The following is a 12463-nucleotide window of genomic DNA, read 5'->3' on the forward strand; positions in this document are numbered from 1 at the left end:
CATGACGTCAGGCTGATGCAGTAATTGTTTTCTGGAGTTTTTAAATAAATCAGAAATGATTTATTAATTTCAGAAAATGCCCTAAACTTCTAAAAATCATAGAAATTCAACCGTAACTCCAAATTAAATAATTTATATATGAAAAATTATCAGAAAAATTCAAGGAATCCATCTGTACCATTTTCATGCATGTTAGAACAACTTATAGCTGCTGTTTAGCACAAATCAATTAAATGGCATTTGAATAATCACATATGGAGTTTGAATTTGAATCTTGTATTCAAACCAACTTCATTTAATCTGTTGCTAGTTGCATTAGCTCAAAACACATTCATATTGCCATGTCATAGCATGCATCATTTTGTGCATTGCATTGATTGTGTACTTCTTTGTTGCCGGTATCTGTTCCCTCCCGGTAGACGATGTTCCGACGTTGTGATCGTTGACACTGATGAAGACTCAATGTTATCTTCAGAAGTGCCAGGCAAGCAAAACCCCCTTGTTCATTCCGATAAAATCCCACTCTCTCGCTCCTGCTCTCTTTTACTGCATTAGGACAACATCGATTCATCTGTTACTTGCTGCGGTAGTTGAACCCCTTTATCCTCTGCATGACCTGTCATTCCACAGTAATTAGATGAAACCCACTAGCATGAGTAGGAGTTGTTTGAGCCCTGTTGTGCCTACTCATTCATGTTTGTTTGTCATGCCTGCTACTGCTTAGAGTTGAGTCAGGTCTGATTCATCGGGGGTGAATCAGAGGTGTGTGAACATGTCCTACTGTGTGTGAGCTAAGTGTGTGAACACGATTTGGTAAAGGTAGCGGTGAGAGGCCATGTAGGAGTACATGGTGGGTTGTCTCATTGCAGCCATCCTCAGGAACTGAGTTCTGTGTTTGTGATCCATGATTCAGCTACTACCACGCATTGGGCCCGAAACCAATGGACCCTCTCGGCTTCTTAATCACCCTTGTCCTCTGTCCAGGAGTTGCAAGTAGTTTCTGGTGTTTGTAGTATGCTGGAGGCCGTGCGCAGCGCTGACCGTAGGGGTGGGCTGTGATGCGGTAGGCACGTGGCCGGGTAAACCGGGCGCCCGTTTGGTGTCACGGAACCCTGTTCACATCGTTTGGGGCTGTGAGCGAAACTCCGGCCGGATCTCCTCATGGATGGAACCCGAATAGGCGATAAACCTGGACTAGAGACTTAGGTGATTAGGTAGGTCGTGGCCGACACCCATGTTGGGCTTCCGCTTGAAGGTTGCCGAGTACATGTCGTGTAAACGGCGGTAAGTGGTGAGAGCGTGTCTGAAGAAGTACACCCCTGCAGGGTTAATATGATCTATTCGAATAGCCGTGTCCGCGGAAAAGGACTTCTGGGTTGCTTATATCAGTTCATAGACAAGTGAAAGTGGATACTCTAAAATACGCAAGATAAGCGTGAGTGCTATGGATGGCGTTCTCGTAGGGAGACGGGAGCGGATCCATAGTGGTGTATTGATATGGTGAATATGTGGACTCGTGTGCGCCACCTCAAAAGAGTCGCTTGCAGTCGTAGTTTAGGATAGCCACCGAGTCAAAGCTGGCTTGCTGCAGTTAAACCCCACCATCCCCTTTGTTGATAATGATGCATATGTAGTTAGTTCTGATGTAAGTCTTGCTGGGTACATTTGTACTCACGTTTGCCTATTTTATGTTTTGCAGAGAGATTTCGGTCTCGCTAGTAGTACCGCGTGGACTTCGACGTTTAGCTTGTTACCTCAGCTACGATCTTGTGCCCCGGCAGGATCTGGTAGATAGTCAGGCTTCTCAGCCTTTTTCAGTTATAGATGTCTGTACCCAGACATGATAGCTTCCGCTTGTGCTTTGACTTGTATGCTCTGATTGTTGGGTCATGAGACCCATGTTTGTAATATCTCGCTCCTCGGAGCCTATTGAATAAATTACTTGAGTCGTAGAGTCATGTTGTGATGCCATGTTGTATTTGCACATATCGAGCATATTGTGTGTATGTTATTGAAATGCTTGGTATGTGTGGGATCTGACAACCTAGTTGTTTATCCTTGGTAGCCTCTCTTACCGGGAAATGTCTCCTGGTGTTTCCACTGAGCCATGGTAGCTTGCTACTGCTCCGGAACACTTAGGCTGGCCGGCATGTGTCCTTCGTCGTTCCTGTGTCTGTCCCTTCAGGGAAATGTCACGCGATGAATACCGGAGTCCTGTTAGCCCGCTAGAGCCCGGTTCACCGGAGTCCTGCTAGCCCAGTGCTACAGCCTGGATTCACTCGCTGATGACCGACACGTTCGATGCTGGGTCATGAATGCCTGTCCCTGTAAGTCTGTGCCACTTTGGGTTACGACTAGCCATGTCAGCCCGGGCTCCTTATCATATGGATGCTAGCGACACCGTCATATACGTGTGCCAAAAGGCACAAACGGTCCCGGGCTAAGGTAAGGCGACACCCGTGGGAATACCGTGCGTGAGGCCGCAAAGTGATATGAGGTGTTACATGCTAGATCGATGTGGCATTGAGTCGGGGTCCTGACACTGGGACCCACCATAGTGGGAGGCTCAATTGTGGGCCTACTAAGATGATGGGGACGGAGGGCTTTGTCAACTTAGTCAATATGAACGATTCTAGCACCAGTGACCGTATGATGTCCATCCAACGGCCGTAGTGCTTCTTCAACCTCTGGTCTTCTTGCTCCAGCCGCCCAAACAAGCGTCGGCCGTGCCGCCTGCTCCTGCCTCCCGTGTCCGGCTGTGCTGCCACCGCTAGCCATGCCATCCCTCTATACTTACCCACACCTCCTCTTATTCTCCGGCGACGGCAGCATCACACCGCAGCCGAAGCTGTCAACCCATGTACTCCCCTCCGCGTGGGCATCCACTGCCGCGTCTTCCCTATCTCTGAGTCGTCCCCTTCCTAGGCCTCGCCGTCGTCCATCGTCTTAGTGCTCTCGGCATGGTCAATGTGGTCAACAGATGACTTCCATCAGAAGAGTACTATACGTGGAGAGGCAGACAGCTGGGTCCACGACCGTAGCACGGAAGTGCCTCCTTATTACGTGGAAAATAATGATTCCTCCACCTGACAGGAGGGACCCATAGGACGGGCCACCGTATTTCACAAAAAAAACATTCCCCCCTGACTGCTGGGACCCACCAGCTACATCTTCGCACGCGAGGAAGTGCGTGACAGTCGGGACCCACCTGGTCGAAGCGTACGTAGCGTTGTCATTCTGGTCGCGAACACGTTCGTACATATGATCGGTCTGTCTGTAGGCTGCAGTGATGAACCGTGGCCGTGTAAGGAAGGGCATGTGTCGTAGTCGAGGCACGCACGTGGCATGTACACGTATGTACAGCAGCCAGGGTGCAAGAAAGTAAATATGGCCATGTACATACATACGGGCGGGGTCTCGAATGCCTACTCGCGCATACGTACAACCAAGGGTCATGTACATGGCTGGGTCGGAACGGACAAATTGTGTCATCATCGTGTTCATGGGGAGGCAACGAAATGTGTCGTGTTCCTCGGGAGGTAACGGAACGCGTGCTGTTCATCGGGAGCCAACCGGCTTGGACGGAACAACCGATGGAAACGAGGCCTGGCGTACCGCAGAACAGAGGAAACGGCCTTGTGTTCGACTGGCCACAATCGAAACGGGATCCTATTCATCGGGAGGGGTCTAGCGTACCGCGAAACGGAGGAAACGAACTTCTCTTGGTTGAAACAGGGTCCTGTTGATCGAGAGGAGTGTGGCGTACCGCAAAATGGAGGAAACGGACTTGTGTTGGAGCGCTACGGTCGAAACGGGGTCCTGTTCATCGGCAGGGGTGTGGCGTACCGCAAAACGGGACTCCACGGGATACTGTTCATCTCCACCGTCGGCTGCCTCCACGGGCTACTATTCATCCACCGTCGACCTCCTCCAGCCTCCACCTACGATTGTTCATCCACGGGCTCCTGTTCATCCAGCCTCCACCGCGCTCCTCCACCGGCTACTGTTCAAACAGCCCTCTCCATGGGGTCCTGTTCAACCACCCCTCCATGGGCTACTGTTCATCCAGCCCTCCACGGGGTCCTTCTTCATCCAGCCCTTCACGGGGTCCTGCTCATCCAGCCCTCCACGGGGTCTTGTTCATGCACCGGCTCGATCGATCGTGGTACTGTTTATCCAGCGGCAATGGCCTCTACTACCACGGAGTCCTGTTCATCCAACCCCCCACCGGGAACTGTTCACCCAAACCCCCCAACAACGCTCACTGTTCATCAAGCGAAGGAGGCAGCAGTGTTCGATCGGCTTCACTTAGCACAAGTAGCGAAGGAATCACTCGGATTCAGTTAACAGCAGGGGATGGATCGATCGGGTTCAGTAACATGTAGCCTGCAGTGCAATCGCTCGGGTTCAGTTAGAGCCCAACGCCTCGCACACACGCACGTGCGTATGAGAGAATCGCGCATCGCTAGGCCCCCGACCACCCACCGTAACCGGGAACTCCCCGATATTTTCTTTGCCCTCGCTTCTACCATGATTTTTTCCGTCATGGACGGCCCAAAGAATGTCATGCAGCTGCATCTCCAGCACGCCCAGGATGAAAAGCCCATTTTCTGTCATGATTTTTTGTCATAGAAGTAGGACCCCACTGTCACAGCCTGATTTTTGGCCAATTTTTTTCTTTTGTTCCTCTAAATTTTTTGTGAGGTTTTCTTTTTCCGTGGCTTTGTGGTCTGGAAACTGAAGAAGATGGCCTCTTCTTTCTTCCCAGAATGGCTTGTCATCCCCCTCTCCATCCCAAGACCTTTCCATTTCCATTTTGGACCCAACCCAATATTCTTTTCCTTGGGAATATTCCTTTTCTATTAAAGGAATAACCAATTTTCCCTAGGTTGTGAAGCAACCTATATTTCCACCACTCCTAAAATTCCGAAATAATTCTCATAAATTGTTTGGGTCATATCTTCCTCAAATATGGCAAAATATTTCATTTTCCATGTTCCTCATCATGCTCAATTAATTTCTTTCCTATTCTATCATGAATGGCAGATTGTGAAGCAAGTGCCATTTATCTTTGCCCAATTGACCCCATACTTTTTGGAAACCTTTTCATGTCCAAATAATTGCCTCATGCCAAAATTCAACTTAATTTGCCTAGAAAATATTCCTGAGCAATTTTTCAAATTCCTGTCTAAGGGAATTGGTTGTGAAGGAAGTACTAGTTAGGTTAACCCAATTGACTTGAAATTTTGCATGGTCCTTTATATCACAAAATCAAAGCCCTCCTCAAGATTTGAGCTCATGCAATGCCACCTTGTGAGCTGAGCATCAATTCTTTGGTTTTGTCCAAATTTTTAGTTAATGAAGCAAGTATATTTTATCTTGCTCCATTATGTCTGAAAATTTTCCTAGGCCTTATCCTACCCATATAACCTACCTCTACCAAATTTGGGCATATTTCATCCAGCCATTTTCCCTCGGGATTTTCCCCAATTTTCTGGATAGAGAGGATAGCTATGAAGGAAGTACCATTTTGGCTTGACCAAATGGCATGAAATTTTTACAACACTCCATCACTCTATGTGAGTGCTTCTTCCTGTTTTTGCTTCTTGACCAATTTATGCAGTTGTTAAGCAACTGTAATAATCCTTGATCCAAACCCCTCCATAATTACCAGGATTGTAGTCCTTCCTAACCAAAACGTCCCAGACAACACCATCCGATCCAATCAAGTTCCTGCTGATCACTAGTGCACAATCAAGTTTACTGCAGTAAACTTCAGACAACGATTACCATTTAACCACAGACTCTTTAACCGAGATACCACCGCAATTGAAACCTCCCCTGGAAGAACTTACCCCTAGACAACAATTGCGAGCCATTTGGCTCTTCTTGATGCCAATCTTTGTAGTGACCACCGCTTTGGTGTGCAATGGCCGCGTCCAGAACGTCGCCTAGCTCCGGCCCCTCCCCCTCTCGTCATCTTCGCGATCGAGAGTGTGTCCAACAGGTTCCCCATGTCATTTCCTTCCACCTGGAGCCATCTCCCCCTCCCTAAGCCCCCCGTCAGCGCTCGTCGGCACACGCCCATGGGTGCACTGTGGCTGACAGAGCATTAATGTCATCGTGGCTGCTTCCCCTCTGTGCCCCTCGACCCCTCCTGCCCTGTGCTCCTTTGTAGCTCGTCTGGTTCCTTCTCACCGTGATCCCGCGCCTCCCCGTGATCGTTGTCCATCGCCAGAGCGTTGGCCGGATCCCCGCGGAGACACCCTGCTACCTCTTGAGAATGCGTTGATTTTCCCTTGAAGAGGAAAGGGTGATGCAGCAAAGCAGCGTAAGTATTTCCCTCAGCTTTTGAGAACGAAGGTATCAATCCAGTAGGAGACTACACGCAAGTCGCCTAGTACCTACACAGACAAACATGAACCTCGCAACCAATGCGATAAAGGGGTTGTCAATCCCTTCATGGTCACTTACGAAAGTGAGATCAGATAAAGATAATAAGATAAATTTTTTTGGTATTTTTGTTGTATAGATTGGAAAATAAAGATTGCAAAATAAATAGTAAACTAGAATTGTAGATCGGAAACTTATATGATGTAAAGTAGACCCGGGAGCCATAGGTTTCACTAGTGGCTTATCTCAAGATAGCAAATATTACGGTGGGTGAACAAATTACTGCCAAGCAATTGATAGAAAAGCGCATAGTTGTGAGAATATCTAGGCATGATCATGAACATAGACATCACAACCGTGTCAAGTAGACCAAAACGATTCTACATCAACTACTATTACTCCACACATCGACCTATATCCAGCATGCATCTAGAGTATTAAGTTAATAAGAACAAAGTAACGCATTAGGTAAGATGAAATGATGTAGATGGATAAACTCAAGCAATATGATATAAACCCCATCTTTTTATCCTCGATGGCAACACAACAATATGTGCCTTGTTTCCCCTACTGTCCTGGTAAAGGACACCGCAAGATTGAACCCAAGGCTAAGCACTTCTCCCATTGCAAGAAAGATCAATCTAGTAGACCAAACCAAACTGATAATTCAAAGAGGCTTGCAAAGGTATCAAATCATGCATATAAGAATTCAGAGAAGAATCAGATATTGTTCATAGATAATCTTAATCATAAACCCACAATTCATCGGATCTCAGCAAACACACCGCAAAAAGAATTACATCGAATAGATCTCCAAGAACATCGAGGAGAACTTTGTATTGAGATCCAAAGAGAGAGAAGAAGCCATCTAGCTAATAATTATGGACCCGAAGGTCTGTGGTAATCTACTCACACATCATCGAAGAGCCTATGGTGTTGATGTAGAAGCCCTCCGTGATCGAATCCCCCTCCGGCAGATCGCTGGAAAAGGTCCCCAGATGGGATCTCACGGGTACAGAAGGTTGCGGCGGTGGAAAAGTGGTTTTGTGGCACCCCTGGATGTTTTTAGGGTATAAGAGTATATATAGGCGAAAGAAGTAGGTCAGTGGAGCTACGAGCGGACCACGAGGGTGGGGGCGCGCCTGGCCCCCCTAGGCACGCCGCCCTACCTCGTGGCCACCTTGTTGCTTCCTTGACGTCCACTCCAAGTCTCCTGGATTGCATTTGTTCCAAAAAAGATCATCGCGAAGGTTTCATTCCAGTTGGAGTCCGTTCGATATTCCTTTTCTACGAAACACTGAAATGGCAAAAAAAACTGCAACTGGCACTGGGCCTCCGGTTAATAGGTTAGTCCCAAAAATAATATAAAAGTGCATATTAAAGCCCATTAAACATCCAAAACAGATATTATAATAGCAAGGAACAATCGAAAATTATAGATATGTTGGAGACATATCACCGACCGAGCATTAATGGCGTTGTGGCCGCTTACCCTCTGTGCCGCTCGGCCCCTCCTGCCCTATGCACCTATGTAGCTCGTCCGGTTCCTTCTCGTCGTGATCCCGCGCCTCCCTGTGATCGTTGTGCATCGCCAGAGCGTTGGCCGGATCCCCACGTTGACACCCGAGCTCGGCCTCCCTCGCCCGGCTATATATAGGCCTCCCCCGACCTGGTCCGAGCACACCATCGCCTCCACCGCACTCCTCTAGCCCCTCCAAGCCTCTCGCCTAAACCCCGGAGCTCCTGGTCGTCTCTTTTGGCCGCCACGATCACTGGAGCGCCTCGGCTGAATTTCGACGAGCCCCTCCTCGTCTCTCCACTTTGCCACCATAGGAGCTCACTCCAGACCCCCACTAACCTCCCCGATACCTCATCCCCCCTCGCGTCGACCATGGCATGTTTCCCACCGACGACTGAAGCCATCCCCGCCGCGGCCGATGCTATGCCTGCTCCGGCACTCCCCGGCGACCGTGCTACCTGCAGATGGGTGCGGGACGGTCTCCTGAACCCGCTGGTAGACCGGCGCCGCCTGAGGTGCCCCCTGCCGCCGGCAATCGTTGTCGGGGTGAGCTCCCCTGCTCGGCCCAATGCATCCAGGAGGGATGAGGAAGAAGGCCCTGGCCAGGTGGGCCCCCCCTCTCCACGGACCCCACCAGTCAGCCACCTAGGAGCCGACCCCGCCGCTGCATGCATTGACCCGGTCGGCCGACGTGGATAAGTGGCGGGCCCCACCCCGCAGGACCCGCACGTCAGCGACCCCAAGCCCCGGGCCCAGCCACTTAAGTGGAAGTGCATTTTGCGTCAGTGCGTGTTCTTTTAAAGAAAGCGCCTTTTGTTCTCCTTTGGTCCGAAATACGTTTTCTCAGCTCTGAAGGCGTATTCCTCTCAATCTGCTTTCTGTTCTTTTTCAGCTCAGGGGCCTGTTTGTAGAACTCTTTTTATAGATTGGTCATTGAACTTCGTCGGGCTATAACTTTTTGCTCGAGACTCCGATTGAGGTGAATCCAACACCCACATCTTTGTCTCGTTGAGCCTGTTCTATTGCTATAATTTTCAGTGTGGTTTGACATACTGGAAATGACCATTTTGACCTTGCCCGTAAACAGCCCCTCCGAGAGAGAATTGTTTCCGGCGAATCTTTCTACGATCTTTTCGCACATCTTCCCGAAGACTTCTTCAATCCCAGGCAAGCCACAACTACCATTTGCATGATAGCCATGCAGTAGCTTTCGTTTTCAACTTGAATCTTTAATAATTGTATGTTTGTTTTGCTACTATTGTTGTTATTTCGGTTATGCTTATGGATTGGTGACTACCGTCATGCTATGTTTTCTTGCACTTTGTTATCATGTTCTATTTGCTAGTATTACTTTCATATTGCCATGCTTGATAGTAGTACATGTTGGGTTGGTCATGTTTTTCGGTGCATGACTAACGTCGGTTACCGAGTATCGTTGATATGCAATATTCCATTGCTGTTAGTTGGTTAAGTGTTTACTCAGTAATTTATTGATGTGTTATTGCATGGAACTTATTGTTGATGCTAATGGTCATGTTATGCTATGAGTAATGTTGTACTTGTGATATTCATGCTCGTCATTATGCCATGCTCAGTTGGATATGATTCATTATTGATATGGTGGATAGTTATATTGTACCCTCTTGCTCATGTTGATACCATGCTCATGCATTGTAATTGCATCATGTTATTTTGTCATGACTTAGCATATTGCATTCAAGTTTAACCGGATTAAATTGAAGTTGAACAACTGTTGGTTGAGTCATGGTGCCACCATATCGAGCTGACCAGTGCAACCATGCTTGCCTTTATGGGAAGGTCCTAACTGGGTCTATTGTTGTGCCTCTCGCCGGTGCCTCCAATGAGGGAAGGTTACGCGCGGGCGCTACCTTGGCCAGGTAGGACGGCATAAGCCTTGTGAGCCCGAGTTTGGTTATGTGCACATGTCCCCGTTTGGGACCGTTTATTGTTTTTGCCACGACGGTGGCCGTTGGTGTCTTTGGTAGGCACGGGGCCACCCATGACATAGCCCAGAGTGGAGTTAGTCGGAGTGGCCGGGAGAGTGTCGTGGCAGTAGGACGGTTTTGTCGGAACACCGTTGGTCCACCGAATGGGAGTGCGAGGCCATGGGTTCTGTGGTGTGGTTAAAGCGCTACCTCTGCAGAGTGTATATTAAATCTATCGATAGCTGCACCCGCAGATAAGGGCCCAGTTCATAGTTGGTCACACTTTTGGTCCACAATAATAATAATAATAATAATAATAATAACTTACTTAATAACAACCCTGGTTCGATGATGGGAAAGACTTTGGTTGTGATTGTGAGATGATCACCGTGGTATTGAGGATACCAAGTTGATGGATATATGTGGTTGTGATTGTGATATGATCATCATGGTATCGAGGATACCGAGTTGATGGATATTTGTGGTGTTATGCGAGAGTCAAGGGTGAAGATGAAGCTCCTTGTGGTCATGTAATGATCACTACGGTATTGTTAAAGCCAGGCTTGATTGGATCCTGAGATGATCATGTGATGTCTGTGATGGTTACGAGGTAACCCGAACAGAGTAAGTTGGTGCATGATAACGTCATCATGTTGCATGATAGTGTCATCATGTTTATAAGTTCATGCCATGCTCGTATCATTCTAGCTGTATCATGTTGTTCATGCCATGTTGTTCTGATAGTATCATGTTAATCCTTATTAACCTATAATTGCCATGTTGTTGTATGTCTTGATTCCTTTGGTTGCTGCGAGCTTGCAAGGTCATTCAATGTACTGACCTGGCGTGTCATGCCAGTTTGTAGGTCATGCCAGAGTTGATTGCTTCTTTGTCGTGGATCCCTTGTTTTCGAGTTAGGATAAGCATTCCAGCCAGAGTCCATGCGGAGTGGAGTTCATCACCATTATCGCTCTTCCGCTGCTAGAGTTATTCCGCTGCATCATGTTGTTCTGCTGCTTGCATGGAGCAACCGTGGCAGGCATAGTGTCGCCGTGCCGATGTAATCCCTTGTACCCATGTAGATTGTAATAAAGAGCTGATTTGTTCTATGATAAGCAGTGTCATATTCCAGAGACTTCTCCTCGACCTCTGGGATGGAATATGGGGCGTTCCGGTTTCTCTGAGCTGGGGTGCCACAGGCTTGGTATCTGAGCCAGGTCTAGCTGTAGGATGTCCTAGCGCGCGCGAACGTTAGAAAGTGGTAGTATGGAGACTAGTTGGTTTGTTGCACTTTTTTGCTGCATTTGTTTGTTGCATAGCATGCATATAGATTATTATTTAGTCGCTAACAGTTAATCTTGTGAGTGTAGGTGGCATCGGTTTTGATCCACTACCTGCACCCTCCTTCTTAGCATGCCTGCTCTTTGGTGTTTGGCGTCATCTCTGTCCCAGCAGAGTGATGCCCTGGTGCCAAGTGTTCTAGACACCATTCGCATGAGTTATGCTCAGATATCGCGTCGATATCTTTCCATCACCCACCCATATTATTTCGGTGATAGACTTGTCTCTATCCCGAATCGTGTCATCCTTCTCGTCCCTTCGGCAACCCTTACTGCTATTTGTTATCAGAAAAGGGCAATGCCAGCAAGCCTTGCTTTTCCTCCCCTATATTGCCCCATCATTCCATTCTTTGGACATGTATGATTCCCTTTCGTATACTTGATGATGATGTTGTCGTGACCTTGTGTCTAGCTACTTGATCACCAAGTCCCTCCTCGCCTCCGTATCCATCTGGTTGCGACCGGTGTTCAGCCAGCGCTTGGTGTAGCCTTGGTTATGCCAACTCCTTCCACATGCAGATTCACTTTTCATGCACACCGCCACAACATATTAAACCGTAATACTGGAGTTTCCGCGAGATTTGTGTGCTTAGGCGTGCATGCATATTATTGATGTGAGTAGCAGTAATATGTGATGTTGCTTCATTATTAATATTATTATTAGTATGCTTGTGTGTTTTTTTCGTCATTTATTTTGTTTATTTCTTTGGGCCCTCGGTGTTACATATTTTCCCCTCATTAAAGTTGCTTGTCAACCGACGTTGGGCCCAAAGAGTCAGCCAGGAATGCATATATTTGGAAATTCAGCTAAACAGAATGGAATTCTCCGCTGACCGCAGTGAAATGAGAAATATCTGATTGTGATTATGCTAATCAAGTTTGCATTAATATGCACTCCTCACAACAGTACAGATAATCAAGTCACTCCCAGTGTGCACCCTTCATAGCAGAAATGATCAAATCGGCGAGAAGATAAATTGTGTGTAAGATCGATGGTATATTCTTAGTCAAAGGTAGAATTCAGATGCAAGTTTTGATTCTTCGTTGAGGATGATTTTGAAACCTAATATACCTAGAAGAAAGCAAGAATGTGCCAGGTATTCAATATTCAGAGAGGAGGATAGTCCGGCTAAGCCCCGTTTCATACAAACAATCCACAACAGAAATATTAAGATGGTGTGTATATGGTAACCGGTCCGCATATCACAATGAGAAGCTTCTGGTGTAAGCAACCCAGTCTTCCCTCACAAACTACCATAAAAGCT

Source organism: Triticum aestivum, chromosome 3A (genome assembly GCF_018294505.1).
Source record: "Triticum aestivum cultivar Chinese Spring chromosome 3A, IWGSC CS RefSeq v2.1, whole genome shotgun sequence".
Classification (NCBI taxonomy): Eukaryota; Viridiplantae; Streptophyta; class Magnoliopsida; order Poales; family Poaceae; genus Triticum; species Triticum aestivum.